This window comes from Pseudorca crassidens, chromosome 3 (assembly GCF_039906515.1).
Source record: "Pseudorca crassidens isolate mPseCra1 chromosome 3, mPseCra1.hap1, whole genome shotgun sequence".
NCBI lineage: Eukaryota > Metazoa > Chordata > Mammalia > Artiodactyla > Delphinidae > Pseudorca > Pseudorca crassidens.
Window position 1 is genome coordinate 53,215,387 of NC_090298.1, and position 22,388 is coordinate 53,237,774.

The 22,388-nt window shown below is 40.0% G+C and overlaps 1 protein-coding gene across 9 annotated transcripts in view; it reads left to right on the top strand.

The window, feature by feature from the left end:
• MAST4 (microtubule associated serine/threonine kinase family member 4) overlaps positions 1–22,388 on the top strand; it is a 568,209-nt gene that overhangs the window by 30,588 nt on the left and 515,233 nt on the right. The gene's annotated exons all lie outside the window — the stretch shown is intronic.

The window sequence follows — 22,388 nt, forward strand, 5'->3', positions numbered from 1 at the left end:
ACTGGTTCAATGTGACTAAGATATTTTTATGCATATTCTTAAAAGACTCCATTCTGACGACTATTTTAAATTTCATTAACCTCGCATATATTTTACCAGATACGTTTTCAGCATATCTGTTTATTTGATTACCATGATGATGCTTTGCTTTCTTGTGTACCTGGAAAGAGAATTAGTGGATTTAATTGCTTTTTACGATAAACGTTTTCAGCGAGGTCACCTTTTGTGTTGGAAACAACAGATTTGTAAATCCTTACCGACACGGTGTATATTCTCGTGCCCTTAAAAAGGAAGTATAATGTTAGCCTGATACATTATACCAGAATTATGATATTTTAAATATAGGTCTTTAAATTGAGTTTGAGGTCACTTTTCCTTTTGATAAGGTGAGGAAAGGGGCAATATTTAAAAACAGCTGTTACCCAGTAATGATAGTGCATCGTTTCCAAAATATTCTCTAGGGAAAATCATATTTCATTATGCTTGACTATGTAAGATGAAACCTTGATACAGGATAAAAGGGATAGCTTGTCCTTTTCTCCAGCACTTTTATTAGCAAGTGATGATACTGTATGGTGTGTATGTGTATCTGTGAGTGGGAAGGTACATGGAACTACAGGACTGCCCTTTTCCACCTTAAAACCATATGCGGGGGGGCTTCCCTGGTGGCGCAGTGGTTGAGAGTCCGCCTGCCGATGCAGGGGACACGGGTTCGTGCCCCGGTCCGGGAAGATCCCACGTGCCGCGGAGCGGCTAGGCCCGTGAGCCATGGCCACTGAGCCTGTGCGTCTGGAGCCTGTGCTCCGCAACGGGAGAGGCCACAACAGTGAGAGGCCCACGTACCACAAACAAACAAAAAACTATATGGAATTATGCCTGTAACTATGTTTTAAATGCTCAATACAAGTTTGAATTTTGTATAAAGTTATGTGGGACTTACTGTTTATTATAAATAAAGAAGTTACCGTGTGAAATTAGAATGGGCAGATCATCTGTGATATTGTTACAGCAGTCAACCTTGATGGACTTTAGAAATAATAAAACGTGGCCTTTTGTAAAACAAAACAATATGTAGCATTTCTGGTAGTAGAGAAGCATTGAGCTCTGTGAGCAGTAGTCTCATTTATGGAATGTTAATTATAATTGTGACTGAACATTTTTGAGTTTTATAATAGAATATTTGCTAATATTTAATTTTTGACCTCTCTCTCTCTGCATCCTTTTCTCCCACTTCACATGAGGACAATTCTGGTTTTATAGGTCCCGATTTTTTTTTTCCTTATGTCTCACCAGAAGTGTTAATTCATTTTGTTAGAATGGTATTGATCTCAAAAGTGGAGGATTATGACTCCAGTTGGGGCTTCATCAGCCTGAGCAGGTGCATTCTAAGTAAGAGAGATACTGTTTTAATGCAAATGTCCCCCCTAATTCAGAGGAAGGAAGATGTGGATAGGAATTGACACAGTGGTTAAGCCGGAATTGTTTCTAGATAGATTGTTTTTATTTTTTTTTCCTGAATTCTCTGGGCACCAGCAACAGTGTCTTGTTAATAAATGGCAGAGAAATATAGAGACAGAGAAGTTGAGAGTGACTGTCTTAATTTTTTGCTCTGAGGGATCACAAATGCTTAAGGAAAATGAAGTTGGAGGACCACATACATATGTGGGACCCTCAGTGGTACATGCTCATTTGAGGGTAGAATTGGATTTGGGGACCCCAGACAAGAGGGGATGGTTGTATTAAAATGCCCTAAGCCCTACTGGGAGGAAACTTAACATGAGCCATAACAGGGTGGTTTCATAGTGAGGGTCCAGAACTTTACTTGCCTTGAAGTGTGCTATTGTCTAAGAAGGAGTGAGAAAAAACTTCAGAAGTGTCTAAGAACCAGGGGGTGTGGAGTGAACCAGGGCTCTTCTGTGCCATGAACATTTTCATGTCAGGTATAATCCTGCTTTGCATTTTTGTGAACTGTGGATTTTAGGGAAACACAATGTTTTCACTGAAAAGGCATTAGCCATATTTCCCTCCTTGGATGGTGGTTACATGAGTGTTTATAATTTATTACACTGTACTTTTAGGTATTCTTCTGTACATTTAAAAATAGTTTATGAAAAAGTCATCAGTGTATCTTTTCTATTTTCCAGCTCAACCATGTGACTGCATTATTCATTCCTCCCTCTCCTTAACACCCATTTATTGAGCCCCTACTATGCACCAGGGCCTGTTAGTGGCTCTGGGAATACAGTAATGAACAAAACAAGTATAAGTGCCTGATCTCATCATTTAGAGAGGGACAGACAATACGTAAAGCAATGTGTTAGAGTGGGGTGTGAGCAACCTTTTTCTGTAAGGGGCCAGATAGTAAACATTTTAGGCTTTGTGGGCCACGGAGCTTCTGTCCCACCTACTCAACTCTGCCCTTGGTGTGTGAAAGCAGCCATGGATGGTATGTACATGAGTGGGTATGGCTTCATTTCAGCAAAGTGGGTATGGCTTCGTTTCAACAAAATGTTACTTACAGAATCAGGTGGTGGGCTTGATTTGGCCTGCAGCCCGTAGTTTGCAGACCCCTATGTTAGGTGGCAGTATGTCCGAAGGAGAAAATAGAATGAAAGGAAATGTGGAGTATTGAGCTGTAGGGGCAAGGGATGCCGTAATTTTTGACGGGTGGTCAGGGAAGACCTCACTGAGAAGGTGACTTATGTAAAAATTTGAATAAAATGGGTTCAGCCCTGGGTATATGTGGGGGAAAGAATGATCCATACAGAGGGAACAGGACGTGCAAAGGTCCTGAGGCTGGACATAGGTGGACAATTCAAGGAATGGGATGAAGATCAGGGTGTTTTGTGCAGAGTGAGTGACGGGGAGATTGGTAGAAGTTGAGATCAGAGGCAAAGGCTGGGGATGAAGGATGAGGTCACATCGTGTCACCTTGTAAGGCTTTTTTTTTTTTTTTTTTAATTTGCAAGTCAGTTGGATAGTCACTGGAGGAGTTTGAGTAGAAGAGTGAGAGGATCTAACTTTTGACAGGATCCCTGGCTTCTGTATGGATTGTAGACTGTAGGGGAGCTGGGGTGGAAACCCAGAGAACCAACTAAGAGGTGATTGAGGTAATCGGGTCAGAGATGGTGGTGCTTGGACAGACTCACCGTGGTGGAGGTGGTGAGAAGCAACCGCGTTCAGGATGTGCATTGGCCATAGACTCGACAGGAATTGTTCACCATAGAAGTGGGGTACGAGGACGGGAGGAGTCAAAGATGACTTAAAAGTAAACCGGGAGAGTGCAGTGCCATTTACTGAGTGGGGAAGATAGTAGGAGGACAGCCAGCAGGTCTCAACTACCCAGAGCCCCTGGGCTGATAGAGCCTACAGCCTGAGGTTCAAGGCAAATCTGCCACCTCTTGGATTCGTGTGTGCCTTGGTGGCCGTGAGTATCCAGGCTGAGGTCTGTTGTGTCCATGCTGGCTGGGGTTTGTCGCAGACTTCAGCCTCTTGCTGTAGTTCATGTCTTGTGCTAGTACAGGTTCCTGAGATTGCTGAACTCTTAAGGGGCAGGTGGAGGTTCCACACACACATTCTTTGAGTGAATCCATTTTAATTCATGAAGTTATTGAAAGAAATCCCATTACCCAGTAGATCACCACATAGGCCCTCAAACACAGGGAGATATGTAGGCTGATATCTGGTGGCTACAAGAGCCAGGGTCTTAAATGAATCATCAATTCTACATACTATTGATGGTTCTCTGTGCCTCTTGGAGAAGGTGCAGTACTCTCCTGCTCCATTGTTAATGTGCATATAAATAACACGTATAATTCAGTGCCAAAAAGCAATTCAGGGCAGTCATGTCTGTTTAGAGGGTTCTGTAATTTGTCTGCTAAAACATCTCTAGACTCTTTCTCAAATGCACTGCCAAATTTATGACAATTAAAGTTCAATAATGATTTGAAGACTCCAAGTGGTGGTTCTTGTTTCTAAGAAGACAGATGCTTTTGTCTTACCTTGATCTTATTAGGGAGTTGTATGTCAGTGCTTAAGATGCAATGCAAAGAAGGTATTAAATCCTTTGAAGTGGCAGGGGTTGAGATTTCTATTGGACATCCAAGTGGAGATGTGAAGAGGGTAGTATAAATGAATCTGGGGGTGAGGAAAGACATCCAGGCTAGAGAGAGAGATCTGGGGAGTCATTGGTAGTAGATAAAGCTGTGGGACCAGTGGGATAACTGGGGGAGTTGGCATAGATAGAAGAGAACCAAATCCTAGGGTACTTGGAGCTTAGAGGTCAGGGAGATGAGTGGCAGTAAGCAAGGAGACTAGGAGGAATGGCCAAAGGGGAGATGTGAGAGGAAGACCAGTGGTGTCCTGGAAGCCGAGTAAAGATGATGTTTTGAGGAGAATGTGATTAACCATGTCGAATGCTGTTGAAAGAACAAGGAGGGCTGGACTGAGAAGTGAGTATACCAGGGTACAAGACATCGGTGACCTTAGAGCAGTGTGGATAGAGTGGTGTGTTTATGAGGGAACTTTTTAGATCCGTGGCTGCAAATAATTAAGCGCAGTGTACAATTTGGGCAGCTGCGGCCTGTATTAATCATTGCCATTTTTCTTCTAACCATTTAACATTCATCATCATTAATATTTTAATAGTACAAGGTAGGGAGGGTGGGAGGGAGGGAGACGCAAGAGGGAAGAGATATGGGAACATATGTTTATGTATAACTGATTCACTTTGTTATAGAGCAGAAACTAACACACCATTGTAAAGCAATTATACCCCAATAAAGATGTTAAAAAAAATAGTACTAGGTAAAGAAAAAACAACTCTATAGTAAAATTCTTTTACAAAACACTCACTGGTCTTTCTCAGTTAAGCTACGTGATTTTGGGGTCTTGCTTGTTGTCACTACAGTTTCACATCGTGTTCTTTCAGATTTGCTAAAAATATGTACAGATTTATTAAATACCCTTTAACTCCTCTTGGGCACAGTGCTATCAGTGCTTCCTTTTTTTTTTTTAGATCGCAGAACTGTGAAACAAGGGACAAAGAGGGTTCTTGTCAGATCAAAGGTATAAGGAAAATTATAGCCTGTCTATTTAGCCAAAATCACATGTTGATTATGTATAATTACTTCATCTAACATGGTCAGGTTGAATTTCTTCCTGTAGATCTTAGAGGAAATTTTTTTTCTTGTGCTTAGAGGATAAAATTAATCAGAAAATTGGAGCAAAGGGAAAATTAAAAGTAGAGGGGAAAAAAAGAGGGTAGTGTACAAGAATGTATGAGAGCAGATCCTATATAGTTGCTGGGAAAGGGCCAAAACTTGAGTCTGAATTTGATAGAATTATAGCAGTCTAGACCAAAAAAGAAACATGGTTGTTACATGATGCAGTGTTAGGAAGGCAAAAACAAACTGGTTACTCAGGCGAAGGAGAGCTTTTCTTGGTCTTGAGGTCTGAGAAATTTTCCCACAACACGGGGAGTGGTGAACGATGAGTGTACAGTGTCCTCAACAACATCCCCACAATAGATATTCCAGAGTTACCTAGAATTGCATGTTACATTGAGGGATAATGCTAGAAGCATGATTATATTAAGGATCCAAACAATGCTATTTTCTTTTTTTTAATCTTTATTTTATATTGGATTACAGTTGATTTACAGTGTTGTGTTAGTTTCAGGTGTACAGCAAAGTGATTCAGTTATATATATACATATATCTATTCTTTTTCAAATTGTTTTCCCATTTAGGTTGTTACAGAATTTTGATCAGAGTTCCCTGTGCTATACAGTAGGTCCTTGTTGGTTATCTATTTTAAAGATAGTAGTGTGTACATGTCAATCCCAAACTCCCAATTTATCCATCTCCCCACCTTTCCCCTTTGGTAATCATAAATTCATTCTCTAAGTCTGTGAGTATGTTTCTGTTTTGTAAATAAGCTCATTTGTATCATTTTTTTAAAGATTCCCCATATAAGTGATATCATATGATATTTGTCTTTCTCTGTCTTCACCTAGTATGATAATCTCCAGGTCTGTCCATGTTGCTGCAAATGGCATTTTCATTCTTTTTAATGGCTGAGTAGTATTCCATCGTATATATATACCACATCTTCTTTATCCATTCATCTGTCAGTGGACATTTAGGTTGCTTCCATGTCTTGGCTATTGTAAACAGTGCTGCAGTGAACATTGGGGTGCATGTATCCTTTTGAACCATATTTTTCTCTGGATATATGCCCAGGAGTGGGATTGCTAGATCATATGGTAGCTCTATTTTTAGTTTTTTAAGGAACCTCCGTACTGTTTTCCATAGTAGTTGTATCAATTTACATTCCCACTAACAGTGTAGAAGGATTTCCTTTTCTCCACACCCTCTCCAGCATTTATCGTTTGCAGAATTTTTGATGATGGCCATTCTGACTGCTGTGAGGTGATATCTCATTGTAGTTTTGATTTGTATTTCTCTAATAATTAGCGATGTTGAGCATCTTTTCATGTGCCTGTTGGCCATCTGTATGTCTTCTTTGGAGAAATGTCTCTTTAGGTCTTCTGCCCATTTTTTGATTGGGTTGTTTGTTTTGTTGATATTGAACTGCATAAGCTGTTTGAAAATTTTGGAGGTTAATTCCTTGTCAGTTGCATCATTTGCAAATATTTTCTCCCATTCTGTGGCTTGTCTTTTCGTTTTGTTTATGGTTTCCTTTGCTGTGCAAAAGCTTTTGAGTTTAATTAGATCCCATTTGTTTATTTTTGTTTTGATTTCCATTACTCTAGGAGATGGATTGAAAAAGATATTGCTGTGATTTATGTCAAAGAGTGTTCTGCCTATGTTTTCCTCTAAGAGTTTTATAGTATCCGGTCTTACATTTAGGTCTTTAATGCATTGTGACTTTATTTTTGTGTATGTTGTTAGGGAATTTTCTAATTTCATTTTTTTACATGTAGCTGTCCAGTTTTCCCAGCACCATTTGTTGAAGAGACTGTCTTTTCTCCATTGTATAGTCTTGCCTCCTTTGTTGTAGATTAATTTACCATAGGAGTGTGGGTTTATTTCTGGGCTTTCTATTCTGTTCTGTTGATCTCTGTGTCTGTTTTGGTACCAGTACTGTTTTGATTACTGTAGCTTTGTATTATAGTCTGAAGTGAGGGAGCCTGATTCCTCCAGCTCTGTTTTTCGTTCTCAAGATTACTTTGGCTATTCGGTGCCTTTTGTGTCTCCATCAATGCATTCGATAAAGTTGCAGGATACAGAATTAATACACAGAAATCTCTTGCATTTCTATACACTAACAACAGAAGATCAGAAACAGAAATTAAAGAAACAATCCCATTTACCATTGCATCAAAAAAGTAGGTCTATCCCTAGGTATTTTATTCTAAGGAGGCAAAAGACCTGTACTCTGAAAACTATAAGTTGCTGATGAAAGAAATCGAAGATGACACAAACAGATGGAAAGATATATCATGTTCTTAGATTGGAAGAATCAATATTGTCAAAATGACTATACTACCCAAGGCAATCTACAGATTCAATGCAATCCCTATCAAATTACCAACGGCATTTTTTACAGAATGCTATCGTTTCTTAGGGAAAACTTGCTCTACTGATAATTGATGCTGTCAGTTTAAGTCATCTCTATGTTTTTTAACAGTTGAGAGAGTGGACTGCAAGCTGCGGACTGACTTTGGATATTAAGCCTCATGGGGCTGTGTGACTGCATGGATGACCAGCCCTGGGGAGGGGGAGGCAAGAGAGGGCTGTGGTTCTGTCTTACTGAAGTCTCTTTAGGTCAAGAAAAACATACTTGGCAGTTAAAAACATTCTTCCTGTCCTCAGACTCCTTTAGAAGGCCCAGTATAAATTCTGGTTTTGATGCCGATGGCTTTAGTGAAAGCTAGAAAAGGTGAGGAGGTTTGGAAGAAGCACATTTCCAGGGAGGTCCTGCATCTCATACGCACGAGCTCAGCTGTATGATGAGCCTGGCCAAGCTCTGATCCACTTGTGGACTGGCCTTTCCCTTTGGAAGTCTTTTTCTTTACAATCCCAGCTGTCTTACTCTGTTCAAGTTTTAGCAAATTACTTTAGAGCATGTCATATTAAACATTATGAACAATTTCCACCTGGGCCCATATATGTCTCCATTTGTCTCAGTGAAAGAATTTCAAGTAAAGCTTCAGAGTGTTTTACAGCATATATAGTAGCTGCTGTTTCCCTGTCTCTAGTTGGTTTTCTTTGTTGTAGCTCAATATTTAGTGGAACACTCTGAGATATTGTCAGACCCACTGATTGCTCACTTGCCCTTGGATGCTGGTGCAGGAATGACTGAAAATGTGTGGACTAACATTAAAACAACTTATTAAAAAGCTAGTGCTTACTAACTTTAATCAGTGGTAAAGAGTGCCTGTGAGTTGTTAATATGCACATTTGGGTAGGAATTTTTGTTTTGAAACTTTGAAATATTTGAGTTAAAACTATTGACTTGTAAATAAAGATGGAATGAGGTGTTTTTTTCAGAACGGAGTGCAGGGTTGAACACCATTTTTAGTTCATAAGTTTTGATCTTTATTGATGAGAAAGGACCATTCTAGGGCAGTGGTTCTCATCCTGGTTGTCACTTGAGTTTTGGGGGAAAAACAATCCCTGACTCCCACCCCAGACCAATTAAGTGTGACTCTCTGGGATGAAGCCTCGCTATTACTTAAGTTGCTAGATGATTCTGAGGTGCAGCCAGGACTGAGAACTTCAGTTCAAAGAGATTGCAAACTTTGCCTCCTCCAGGTTGCAGTGATATTAAACCACAACTGTACAGAGTTGGTAGAGCCTCCGAAATGATGCTTTTTTTGGTCCAGCATTATTATGCTAAATCTGTATGCTGTTTGCATGAGTGTACTTAAGGAAAGTAAAACAACTCTACAAGTGTTGAGGGTAATAGTAATAATTTAGATTTTATTTTGAGAGTTGGTTTGGGTGGTATCTGGACTGAAGTTTATCTCTGTTCTACTTTGAAAAAGACTTTGTTATAAACAGAATAAACTAGGTTTTAAGGAAGTTTAATTTAGTTGATAAAGCAAATTAATGAGTACTTTAGAGCACATACTGAAATTGAAACTATTTGTATATAAATTATATGTCATTTCTCTAAAGGTTCTTTAAGACTGTACCTGACAAACCTAATCACTGTTTTTTTAATCACAGTGTATGTATAGTTAAACTTGGATGACTGGAACTGTTTAAGATTATTCTAGTATTTCAGTTTTCTCATATAGTTCAGAGTTTACTCTAGTAGAGAGCATCAAAACTTAAAAAAAAAAAAAAAAAGGAAAAAGTAACTCCAGAGAGTAGTCTCTCTGAATCTCTGCTGCCTTACAGATTTCTAAGGATAATTAAACTATTTCATACCGACTCAGATCTAGCCTTACACACATAGTAACCATGCTGGGTCATAGAGGTGCTGCATTCAGGAGCAAACAGGAAGGTGGTATGTAAGGCTGTTTGTCCTTTTATTAAATGACCTCAGACTGCTGTACTTTGTATTCCATCTTATTTCTATAGTTTTTCTATAGTAGTTCCCATTTTTTCCCTTTTAATTTGTTGCTTCTACTCTGCCGTAGACCTGGAAACCACATGATCAAATTAGTTAGAATTGTGGGTCAAATAAAGAATAAATAAGCTGTCAGTAAAGACCTAAGGACCTTTTTAAAGAACAAAATCTGTAAATTGCAGTGAATAAACTTGTTTTTGGTTTACTTCTGGTCCTTTAGGTATGCTCTAGAAAGGTGAGCTTAATGGGTAGTTTCTAAATGGGGGATAAGGAGTTACTATATGAAAAGAAGCAGTGAAGTGGGGCCTTAAATGTAAAACATTCTGGAATCCTATGTTTCATGTACACATTCACCTCTAAATCTGAATCCGGTATTTCAGTATGTGATCTTGTTGAGGAGATGAGACACACATGTACAGGTGAAGGAGAGAAGCCACAATAGGACCGCATGTCACAGTGAGCCGTGGGAGACCAGAGTTAGGAGAGTGTATATGAGGATTTATTTAATGCCTTTTGTGTGGTAGGCAGTGCTGTAAGTGAGTTACATGTGTAACAAACCCCTCAATAATGTGCTCTAAAATAATATAACTTTGGATATAAAGCTATTGGTGACTGTTGGACATTTATGGAGTCAGGCTGATGACAAAAGCCTGCCTTATGCATAACTTTGCAATAGCAAGATTTTGTATTTTGCATGATTTAATATTTTGGATCCTTCTAATGGTGTTGAGGTTTTGTTGTAGTAATTCATCTGTGAGGTATAACCACCATCTCCATTTTATAGATGGGGAAACTGAAGCAAAGAGAATTTAAGTAACTCTCCCAGAGTTGCTCAGCTAATAACTGCCGGAGTCTGGATTTGAGCTGAACCTTGGCAGTCTGACTCGTGACCCCATGTCCTCACAAGCTGTGCTCTACCGCCTTGAGAGATGCTTGAGTGTGTCCTATCTATTAGGAACCCAGTTCTGATTTTTTCAGTACAAACAACTAGTACTGAACATTTCCATACATAAAATTCTCTTCTTTGAATTAGTTGCCTGGGAGAAAAATCCTATAAGCAGAATCCTGGGTGTTATGGGTTGAATTTTATCTGCTGAAAATTCATATGTTGTTAGAGAAATGCACATCAAAACTACAATGAGGTATCACCTCACACTGGTCAGAATGGCCATCATCAAGAAGTCTACGAACAATAAATGCTGGAGAGGGTGGGGAGAAAAGGGAACCCTCTTGCACTGTTGGTGGGAATATAAATTGATACAGCCACTATGGAGAACAGTTTGGAGGTTCCTTAAAAAACTAAAATAGAACTACAGTACGATCCAGCAATCCCACGACTGGGCATATACCCTGAGAAAACCATAGTTCAAAACGAGTCATGTACCACAATGTTCACTGCAGCTGTATTTACAATAGCCAGGACATGGAAGCAACCTAAGTGTCCATCGACAGACGAATGAATAAAGAAGATGTGGCACATATATGCAATGGAATATTTCTCAGTCATAAAAAGAAATGAAATTGAGTTATTTGTAGTGAGGTGGATGGACCTAGGGACTGTCATACGGAGTGAAGTAAGTCAGAAAGAGAAAAACAAATACCGTATGCTAACACATATATGTGGAATCTAAAAATATTAAAAAAAAAATGGTTCTGAAGAATCTAGGGTCAGGACAGGAATAAAGACACAGACGTAGAGAATGGACTTCAGGACACGGGGAGGGGGAAGGGTAAGCTGGGATGAAGTGAGAGAGTGGCATGGACATATATACCCTACCACATGTAGAATAGATAGCTAGTGGGAAGCAGCTGCATAGCACAGGGAGATCAGCTCAGTGCTTTGTGACCACCTAGAGGGGTGGGATAGGGAGGTTGGGAGGGAGACGTGAGAGGGAGAAGATATGGGGATATATGAACATGTAGAGCTGATTCACTTTGATATACAGCAGAAACTAACACACCATTGTAAAGCAATTATACTCCAATAAAGGTGTTAAAAAAAATTCATATGTTGAAGTCCTACCCCCTCAACCCCCATGCCTCAGAATGTGACCTTATTTGGAAATAGTCACTGCTGATGCAACTAGTTAAGATGAGGTCATACTGAGGTAGGGTGGGCCCCTAATCCAGTATGACTGGCATCCTTCTTAAAAGGGGAAATTTGGACGCAGACATGCACGCACAGAGTATGGCATGTGAAGATAGGAGTTATGCTGCCACAAGGGAAGGAATTACTGTTAGAAGCTAGGAGAGGGGCCTGGAACAGATCCTTCCCTGGTGCCTTCTTCAGAGGGAGCCTGGCTCTGCTGACACCTTAACCTCAGACTTCTAGCCTCCAGAGCTGTGAGATGATAAATGTCTATTGTTTGAGCGGCTATTTTGTGGTACTTTGTTACATCAGCCGTAGGAAACTAACTAATAGGTTCCTGGAAAAAGATTCTCCTAGGTCAAAGGGTAATCTTAAACTCACTACTATTCAGTAACTCTCAGAAACTCTGAAAGAACATAGCAAACATGCCTATCGTTTCTTCCTGGCCTCTGTCTTTTCTAGATAACTGTCCCTATCCATCTGCCAAGTGTTGCTTTCGTCACTGTGATCTTGCTACACTGCTGATGGGTCCAAGCTGGGCACCTAACCCCAGGAAGAACAATCAGATTGGCTCTTCAGATTATCTGGAATTGAGATACGGAGAGTTGTTAGGGAGCTGAGTTTAAAGGTCATGGGGGTATATATATGTATAACTGAGTCACTTTGCTGTACAGCAACTAACACAACATTGTAAATCACCTGTACTTCAATAAAATAAATAAATAAATAAATAAAGGTCATGAGAACATTTGGGGGAAGCCTTGGAAGGGTTGTAAGCAGGTGTATGGACAGAGAAGCTGGACTCGGCAACAGAGCAGAAGGAAGCAGAAGTGGGACAAATACAGAGACCAATGGCTCCAGAGTACAAGAGAAGTTTAGAGCTGATGGCTTGATTCTCAATGTTGTACAATTTGGGGGTTGATTGTCTTGATGCCCCGTTGTTTTTTGCAGTTGGACTTGGGGAGTTACCTCTATTCACTTTTATTAAGTTCCTTGTGCGTTTCAATTCTAATAACCAAATGAACCCTGACTGAAATAGGGGAGTGGTGTGTAGAAGGCTGCTGGAAGGACTGATGGTATATATGTCCCTTTGTAACCTCCAGAACCTATCCCTCAATTGAACCTAGTCTCTGGAGAGCTTTGTGTCTGGACCCACCGTACTGGTCCTCTTAGAATTATATTGACAGACTTGTCTTTAGTTGTGATGCCCTCAGCATTCTTAGGGCTCTGACGGGTATTGCCAAACTGATTTTCTAAAAGGGATGCATCAATCCATCCTACAAACTTTGAGCATAACTATTTTACTGTCACTTACCAGCAACGAGTAATGTAATTTTAAAAAATTGTTGGTAATCTTGTGTAAAATGAAGTGATTTTTTCAGTATAATATTTCTGTTTAGTACGATTTGATTTTTTTTCTTTGTATTTGCTAACCAATAATTTACATCAACTTTCTTGGCAGCCTAGTAACCATTTATATTTTAATAGCTTTGTCGTTATCTTGCAAAATTGTGGATTTGACTTGGAAGATCAACAGAATTCCTTCTCCCAAGGCAATAATTATAATTTCTATCCAGAGGGCACACATAACTTCTGGTTGTTTTATATGAGGAATTGCATATTTAAGGACCTGTGGTCTCTATTCCCATCATCGTAGGGCTGGGAGTCTACCAGGCCGGTGGCATTATGCAAATCAGGAAAGGGGTAGGAAAGCAGTTCTGGCTTGGGACTGTCCCCCGAAACTTGGCCTTGGGAGCAACTGGCTGGTTTTGAATCTCCAGTGGACACACTGTTTTTGCAGAGGTGGAACACACCTGGAGAGCACCTTCAAAATAAACATCCCTACCCTTAGTCTTTAAAATCTGACTCTGGGGGTGGATGTGACTTCTGAAACAGTTAAATGCCTTCTAGAAAGGTGTCATGCTTTGATTGGATATGTTTCTTAGTTTGATTTTTGATTTTTATCCTGCATTCCTCACACAGAACCCACATAGACAGATCTAAATGTGACAGCAGTCGGTTTGCCGCCCTCTGCCTTGGGGAGATTTACTGCCCTGTTCTCTCATGGTTTAGAGTTTTCTTACTTTACCACTGGAAAGTGTGACAGTTGCCATATTTTTAAGCCGGGCTTAAAACACTTGGGCTTCCTGGACTCATAGTAAGCTGCGGGCAGGTTTGAGGCACAGCTACGCTGCTGTTGATAATTCTGCTGCTGTCGATTGCCTTCTGAAGAAGGCTGTTAGAAGGAATGTAGATTTATTTCCTTAGTGTTTTTAATTTATTCTTCTGTAAAGGAGCTCTGCTGGGGTGGTAGAGATCTGAGGAGTATTTTTAGATACCAATCCTAATGATGCCATTAATGTTGTGAATACAATCATGGTAATATTATTAGGGGGCAGCATGGTGGCTGAGCGGGGGCTTGGGAGCAGCAGACCTGGGCTGAAATCCCTAACTGTGAGGCAGGGATGGGAATGTCTGTCTTGCATGGTGTGTGTTTGATAGACAGAGGTTATTAGCCATTACCCTCCCCTGCATCTGTCTCATGTCTACCTAGCATCCCTGTGCACAGTGTCTGCAACCTAGCACTCTTTTCCAAACAGTCTTTCCAGGGAGTTGGTTAAAAAGTTGTATTGCCTAACTTACCTTGGTGAAGTGGGGTGTGTGTGTTAATGGCTGAGATAGGTACTTGATCATACTCAGTATAAAATATTTTCCCGGCTAAAAATTATTCTGGCCTTGAGGTGTAGAAAAGTATCTTACACAATTCAGGTATTGTTGGTAAGTGGAAAAATCAATTGTATTAAATATGTGTACATGAATGTTATATATTTTCTATATAAAAACATTTTTTTAAATAACTAAATGTATGTCTTAGTATAAATGAGTTTGAATTTTTTTTCTTTCTATTGACTTAATTTTCTTTGTGTCTCTTCAGACTTCCTGAATTAGTAATAAGTGCTAGTTCCTGGGTGTTTGGCAACATACCTCATAGCAGCAGACTTTTTAAGTCTTCTATTTTTACTTTAAGAATCATGTACATTTTGCATTCTACCATATATATAACATGTTAAGTTCTTTAAAGTGACTACTTACCACTGTAAAAGGGATGCATTAGACAGATGTTCCGTGTCCATTTTGTGGCTTACGTGTACACCTCACCTATCACGTACTCTTCGGGGTACAGGTACCTCAGTCTGAGAAGCCTGGTTCTGGAGCCTGGCTTACCCATTTGTCCTTGTGTGGAAAAAGGCCCCAAAGTTATTTTTTGAGGGAAATCTGGCCATGCCTGTTGCTATTTCCTCAACTGACTTCTCTGCAAAGAAATGTGAGAATGCCTTCTGTTCAGGGATAGGTTCCTCCGAGCTACCATCTCCAGCTTCGTTAACGTGTAACATATTTAGATTTGCACCGGAGGCAGCTGAAGTGTCCGTTCTCCGCCAGGTAGTTTGTGGGGAGTACAAGCAAGAACCCACTGCCATTCAGTTATCTAATGCTAGATTGGGGGCATAATAATTATGGAGAATTGCCTGAAGGATATGCTGTGAATCCAGTATTCTTTTAATTAAAATATTTTATTATCACCATGCCTTATTTGCCCTTCATCTGGTCCAGTTTATTATATAACCAGTTGCATCTCGGTCTCAGATATTTCCAAAGATCACTCTGGCATCCTATTGGATTCTGAAGCTGAAAAGGTTATTATTTTAGTAATTAGGATCTTTATAGTTTCAGAGAATTCAAAAGTGTTGAAAAGTGTTTATTGGTTTTTTTTTTCTAACCACGGTTTCTGCCTTTGTTCTTCAATTAATTTTTTAATACATGCATATCATCTAATTCTTCTAGATATTCTAAAATTTGTTGCTGGATCAGTTCAGCTCACCAGACAGCTGAGTTCCTGAAAGCCTAGCGTTAGACCCTCGGAACTGGTTCTTCTGAATGGCTCTTGGTTGGAGGCTGTCATCTTATGCTGAGACAGCTCCTGAGAAGAATCCCTTGAAACCCTCATTTCCCTTAAGGATCGTGTTACACAGTTACCTCATTTATGAAGCCACAGGGGACAAGTTCCTCTCTGGCCTCGGTCCTGAGAGTTGGGCTGCTCTAGAGCAACCAGTTTGTTTGTTCTTAGGGACCTTGTGTTTCATGTAACTGATTCTGGTTTTTTCTCATGCTGCCTACGACCATGATAATTCTAATTTGTGGCCTAGCTATTTATAGTGCTCAGAGCTGCAAATCATGTGTCTTTTCTGCTTTGATTTGATTTTTAAAAAAATTAAACTCATCTTTTTAAAATAAAAGAAATTCTTATCTTTTCCCGTTGAGCTCTTATTTCTTCCCTTGTAGAAAAATGCACACACTTGGTGAACCACTTTAAGTGCTTTTTGGGACACAACCTGGGACAAAATAACCCTAAGAGGCCCTCAGTGACTGTGGAAGCACATTCACTAAAATCTTCTCAGCAAAGGTCAGCAGAGTTCGATGGAAGGTGCTGCCCCTTTGTTGTAGCTCTCGCATCCTGGGTGTGAGTGCCCTGGCATGGGTCCAGGGGGTGGCCTGAGTGATGGAACAAGCCTCTGCCTAGTTACCCCAATCAAGCCAGACCGGCCCACTCTGCTGAAACCCAACACGGACCCCTCTGCTTCCTGTCCTAGGATAGTCCTCTTCAGCGCTCCCTGTCAGCAGGAACCTGGTGACATCAGTGCTCCAAATGTGACCAGCCCTGCTGAAAACCTGAGCCTGCCTCCAGGATGTGACCCCTGCCATCCTGTGTTTCCTTTGAAAATCTTAGGGTCTAGGTTCCTGAGAGAGAGTGTATGGCTTCTTGTTTTTGCACATCAGTCCCATCAGTCCACTTAAGCAGATAGAAACACCACCAAATCTCTCTAGCCTAGAGCAGCATCAAGCCCATCACAGGTCCACAGGGGCATGTGGTCACCTGGGGACTCAGACTCCCTGAGCAGCCTCTGTTTCTAACCTTGCTGGGAATGGTGCCAGAGGAAAAGAGCTCTGAGGGTTTTCCATCAGCAGTTAAGTGTGCTGGTCTGGAAATAACACGTGTTACTTCTGCTTGCAGCTCATTTGCTGGAACTTGTTACGTGGTCTGCAACCAGGAAGGGCAATGCTGTTATGTGCCTGGAAAAGGAGAGGACTCGAAATACAAGTTTGATCACACCGATGACTCAGACTAGGTTTTGGAATTAGCGTGATGTTTTGCTGTTGATACTCCTCTTGCTACCTTTGTTCCCCCAAAATCAGTTTGCTAGGATATGTGAACTTCAGCAAAACAGTAAGTTAAAGGTTGGTTAGTACAGGGATGTGGACTGGTATGCAACTATTGCAAATGTATTCCAAGATGAACTGTGTATTTGCTGAAGGTGGGAATTAAATTGGAAATGAGGCTTTCTAGCAGTCCATGTGAGAAAAGAACTTGTGAGAAGGAAGCTTGGTCCGTAAGATATGGATTCTTAACCTGGAGACGGGGGCGATGTCTCTGCACTCCCTGAAATTGTTTGCAAAGTATGGTGTGTGCATATGGAGAGAGGAGTCACAACTTTCATCAGATTCTCAGGGGCATGTATGACCATATCCCCACCTGACTGCCATAAGATAGAGACCGTTTAGTCCGAAGCAGCACTACAGATTTCTGAGGTGAATCCCAGACAGGAATTCTTCCCAGGGGTACCAGATTTTCCCCTCACTTACGGTAGACACGATGATGAATTTCATAGGCATGTTTATTACGACACTCCACAACATAGGCCGATGGAATTCCATGGATGCTAACTCAGTAGAAACAAGTCTATAAGGGATGGGGAGTGGTAGGTTTAATACTCAGAGGTGGTGTTTGGAACAAATCATGAGGCCAGAACTGCTTCTCGGCTGATTCTGGCTTGCTCTAGAGGTTGAGTAGAGAAGAAAGGTGGATTCCATATCCTTCAAGTCATGATCCTTCAACCTTGTTTCCCTTCACCCAGCTTTTGTTAAGTATTTGGTGGTACTGACATTGAGATGGTAATTACTAATAGTACCTGGAGTATACCTTTCCTGTGTTGAGTATTTAGTATGGCATATGTGGCCAGGATATATACTAAAGAGAAGGGCATGGCCACCTTGACTTGAAGATACCTGAAAGTATGTTTGGGAGACGTACCAAGATTGTCTTTAGAAGTCATCTTGTTTAAGAGGGTGCTTACTTTTCATCTTACTCTATGACCCAGAATATTTTAAACATGGTAATTTCATTTTTAAAAGGTAAATACTTTTTAATCACAAAAGTAATATGTTATTTTGTTAAAAATATCAGAAAATTAAATTATAAAAAGTCATTTGTATATGACCTATAGGTGGCACTACTCTGGAAATATTGATAGCCTTTAGGGTTTTATGTACATGTATGTACTTAAAAATAAAACCAAGATGTGGCTCGTAAGAGACATATAAATTCGTAATCTAGCTTTTCCACTTAATATAGCTTAAGTATTTTTCCATATCAGAAAAACTAGACTTTTGTTTTAAATGATTTCACATTATATGGATTTACCATAATTTAATTTCTTTTTGGATATGTGTACTATTCTCATTTGTTTAAAAAAAACTGTAGTTGTAAATCATGCTTTGATCACACACTTTCACATGAATCTTTACACAGTTGTGTGATCTTCCTCTTAGGATAAATTCCTGGAAGTTGAATTGCTGGGACAGAGAGTTGATAAGTTTTTAAGATGTTGAATGTGTATGCCATGTTGTACTTTAGAAAAACAATGTAATGTATATGAGTATTTCTCTTATCCTTTTGTTTGTATTAAGTGGTATTATTTATTGTTAAAATTTGTTAATCTGATAGATGAAAATATTATCATCTAGGTAATATTTTCATCTATCATAGATGAAATATCCTAAATCAGTTTGCAGTTCTTTGATCACTAGTGAAGTAGAAAATTGTCATATGTTTGTGGACAGTTTTATTTTTTTCCGCTAATTTGTGTCCTTTAACATTTTTTATTGGGTCTTTTTCTTTCTGATTTGTAAGAGTTCTGTATGTTCTTAGAGTACTGATTGCTTCCTGTCAATTTTAGTGGTATATGAATGGGTGAAATTATCCATTTTATTGTAGCTTAAAAGTTTTCCAATTTCTCTTATTTTAAAACTTTCTTCTGTATCAGTTGACATGTTTTCTGTTTTCTTGATTAAATTTTTGTTGATTTTCATTTCTGTATCAAGGATTTTAAAATTAGCTACCTAGTCACTTTTATGAATCTTCAAGGGTTCCTTATTCTTACACTATATGGAAGTTCCCACTCAGGAATTCTTTAATCATCTGTGTGTCATGAGCCCTGTTGGAAGACTGAGGAGGTCTGTGGTGGTCCAGGCAGCGGTGTTCCAAGGAAAGGATGATGGGAGTGATACACTCTGGGTGCAGGCAAAATGGGGATGCATGGCCTGGAGAGAACTTAAAAACAATACTAAAACTGACAAAAAGCCAGTCTCCTTTTCATTGTCACCATGTGCCAGCAATTCTGGGCAAGTTGATAAGTGAATGCTTGTCCCCACTAGGGTGGATTTCTTTTACCTCTTACCCCTTCATTATATCACTAGTATGTGGACACAGGCAAAACTTTAATTATATAAAATAAAACAGAAGGGTTACAAAGGAAACCCATTTTATTGAAATATAGTTATCAAAATATTAAAATGTATAATACAGAAAAATATTTGCTCCTTTATTAAAGCATTGACTGACAAGATCTAGTAGTAGGTTTAATAATTGTGATCTCAAAGTAGTAATGAGGATAAATGATATTTCAAGATGTCTAATTTATGAGATATGAAAACATCTGAAGATTTCCATTGGTGCCAAAGTCACAGGTGTTGCAGCTCGTACTGTAGTTTGTAGCCAACCTTCATAATGAGTAGAAATGCTGAATTTAATAGTTTGAACAAAACATGGAATTGTTTTCTCATCCAAGTTCATGGCCCTCTGAAGCCTATCTTTTTGGATTGCTTTTTGGATTGCTTGGATTTGCTTTGGATTGAAGTCTATCCAAGTACTCTTTTCTAGGTGGAATGGTCACTGGAGCCTTCATTTTAAGGTCTGTGAATCTACTGCATGGTCCCGTGAGATAAAACTAAGAGATGGGCTAGATGTTCTGAAGTTCTTGAGTAGAGAAGTAGAAGGACTCAGTTACCAAGTGAGTCAGAAATAGACAAGGAATACTTGGGGAGGCTGGGATGAAATCTGCCAATACCCAGTCAGTAGTGCACAATGTATATATAGTGCATTCTGTGAGCCAGTGCAGGGGGCAGGGTGCAGACCCTCTCTCCATGAGAAGTTAATATGCTGGGTGATACATAATTATATGTAAGTCGAAGTGATGAGTGTAGGGATTGTCAGGGAGGGCTTCTTAGAAGAGGAGACATTTAAGCAGCTAAAAGGTTGAGGAGGAGCCAGCCATGTAAAAATGGAAGAAGAGTGCAGTGCAGAGCTCGCAGGCCAAAGGAACCACCCGTGCTGAGGTTGCGAGGCAGAGGGAAGAGTTTGGCACGTTTGAGGATTGAGAGGAGCCACTGTGGTTCAGCATGGGAGCAAGAGAGCAGGAGAATTTAACCAAAGAGGGTTGGAGAGGAAGGCAGGGCTGATCATGCAAGACCTTGTAGGCCTTGAGAGGGACTATAGAAATAAAGTATGAAAGAAAGGCGGGCTTCCCTGGTGGCGCAGTGGTTGAGAGTCCGCCTCCCGATGTAGGGGACGCGGGTTCGTGCCCCGGTCCGGGAGGATCCCACATGCCGCGGAGTGGCTGGGCCCGTGAGCCATGGCCGCTGAGCCTGCGCGTCCGGAGCCTGTGCTCCGCAACGGGAGAGGCCACAACAGTGAGAGGCCCGCGTACCGTGCAAAAAAAAAAAAAAAAAAAGAAAGGCATCGGTCCATTTTACACTTCAGGGTGGTATGTTCAAATTAGTCTTGAAAAGGACCACTCTGGATGTTGGGTGATGCCTCGTGCGGAGAAAGGCCTGAAGCTTGGAGGACTGAGAGGAGGACATAGAGGTTCCTGAGGGGAGGAAGGCGGTGGCACAGGAGATGGAGAAGAGGGGACAGGAAGTAGAAAAAAACAAAACTTACAAAGGATTGGCTAAGAAGTATGAGGCAGAGGCAGAAATCAAGGATGATGTTTGGGTTTTCAGTTTGAGTAATCAGCTGCCGTTTACTGAGATGGGGGCACGTGTGTGGGAACAGTAGTGGTTTAGGGTTCTGCTTTGCATGTGCTTGAGGTGCTTATTAGACAACCGAATATCAAAGTTTTATAGGTAGTTGGGTACCTGAATCTGCAGCTCAGAGGAGAGCTTCAGGCTAGGGATATAGATTTGTCATCATTAGCATATACATGATGCTTAACCGGTATCAAGTTAACAAGTCTAACTCAGTAGACTTGTTTCTACTGAGTTAGCATCCGTGGAATTCCATCAGCCTGTATCGTAGAGTGTTGTAATAAACATGCCTATGAAATTAATCATCGTGTCTACCGTAAGTGAGGAGAGAATCTGTTACCCCTGGGAAGAATTCCTGTCTGGGATTAGCATCAGAAATCTGTAGTGCTTCTTCTGACTAAACGGTCTCTATCTTATGGCAGTGGTTTTACATAATTAAAAATTAAAATTAAAAAATTGTGCCTATAGTTAATAATTATGTATTGTGCACTTAAAGCTTTGTTAAGAGAGTAAATCTCATCTTTAATGTCCTTACCACCATAAACTACAGCTAAAATCCTTAAAAATCAAAAGAGAAAAAAAATCATTTATCCTGCTTCTCCAGTGGGAATTGTTCCTCAGGATAATGAAATAATTGATCTTTCTCCTTACAGAAGTGTTTTCTTTTTTCTTGCTAATATACGAAGAAGAATTGATGTAGAATGTTACCATTTTGCAAACACTAATAAAATACAGTTAACCCTTAAACAAGCCAGGGTTGAACTGTGCGGGTCTACTTATATGTGGATAGTTTTCAATAAATACTATGGTACTATAAAAATCCATGGTTGATTGAATCTGTGGATATGGAACTGCGGATATGGAGGGCCGACTGCAAAGTTATCTGCAGATTTTCAACTGCATGGTGGTTGGCACTTGAACCCCTGTGTTGTTCGAGGGTCAACTGTAATGGATTCAGGTAATGATCATTAGTAGCAACTAACATAGAAGTAGGCAACACCACCTAGGATGTATTCTAGCCAAAAAAACAAAACCAAATAAAACCCCAACTGATTTTGTTCAAGTCTCTGGATCTGCCAGTTTACAAGAAATACTGGGAAAAGAGAGACCTGTTAAATGGGGTTGCAATCAGCAAAATCTGAACCATGGAAAACACTATATAGGACAAACCATATGGTTTTGCCAACAAATAAATTGAAATGGGTAAGAACATGGAGTAGGAACCTAAAGATTAAAAAATACTTTAAAAAGGTATCAATCAATCACAATGTATGAATGCTATTCGCACCTCAGTTCAAACAAACCAAAAACATTTTGAGACAACTGGGGAAATTGAGCAATGACTAGATATTTGGTAGTAAGGAATTAACTGTTCAGTTTTTTAGGTATGATTTCATGGTTATGTTTAAAATGAGTTATCTTTTAAAGATATAGACAGAAGTTTTTACGGATGCAATGAAATGATGCCTAGGAGGGTGGGGAAGTGGGCAGGGACAGAGGAAACAAGAATGACCATGACTTGATAGTAGGAGCTGGATCGTTATGCTCTCCTTTT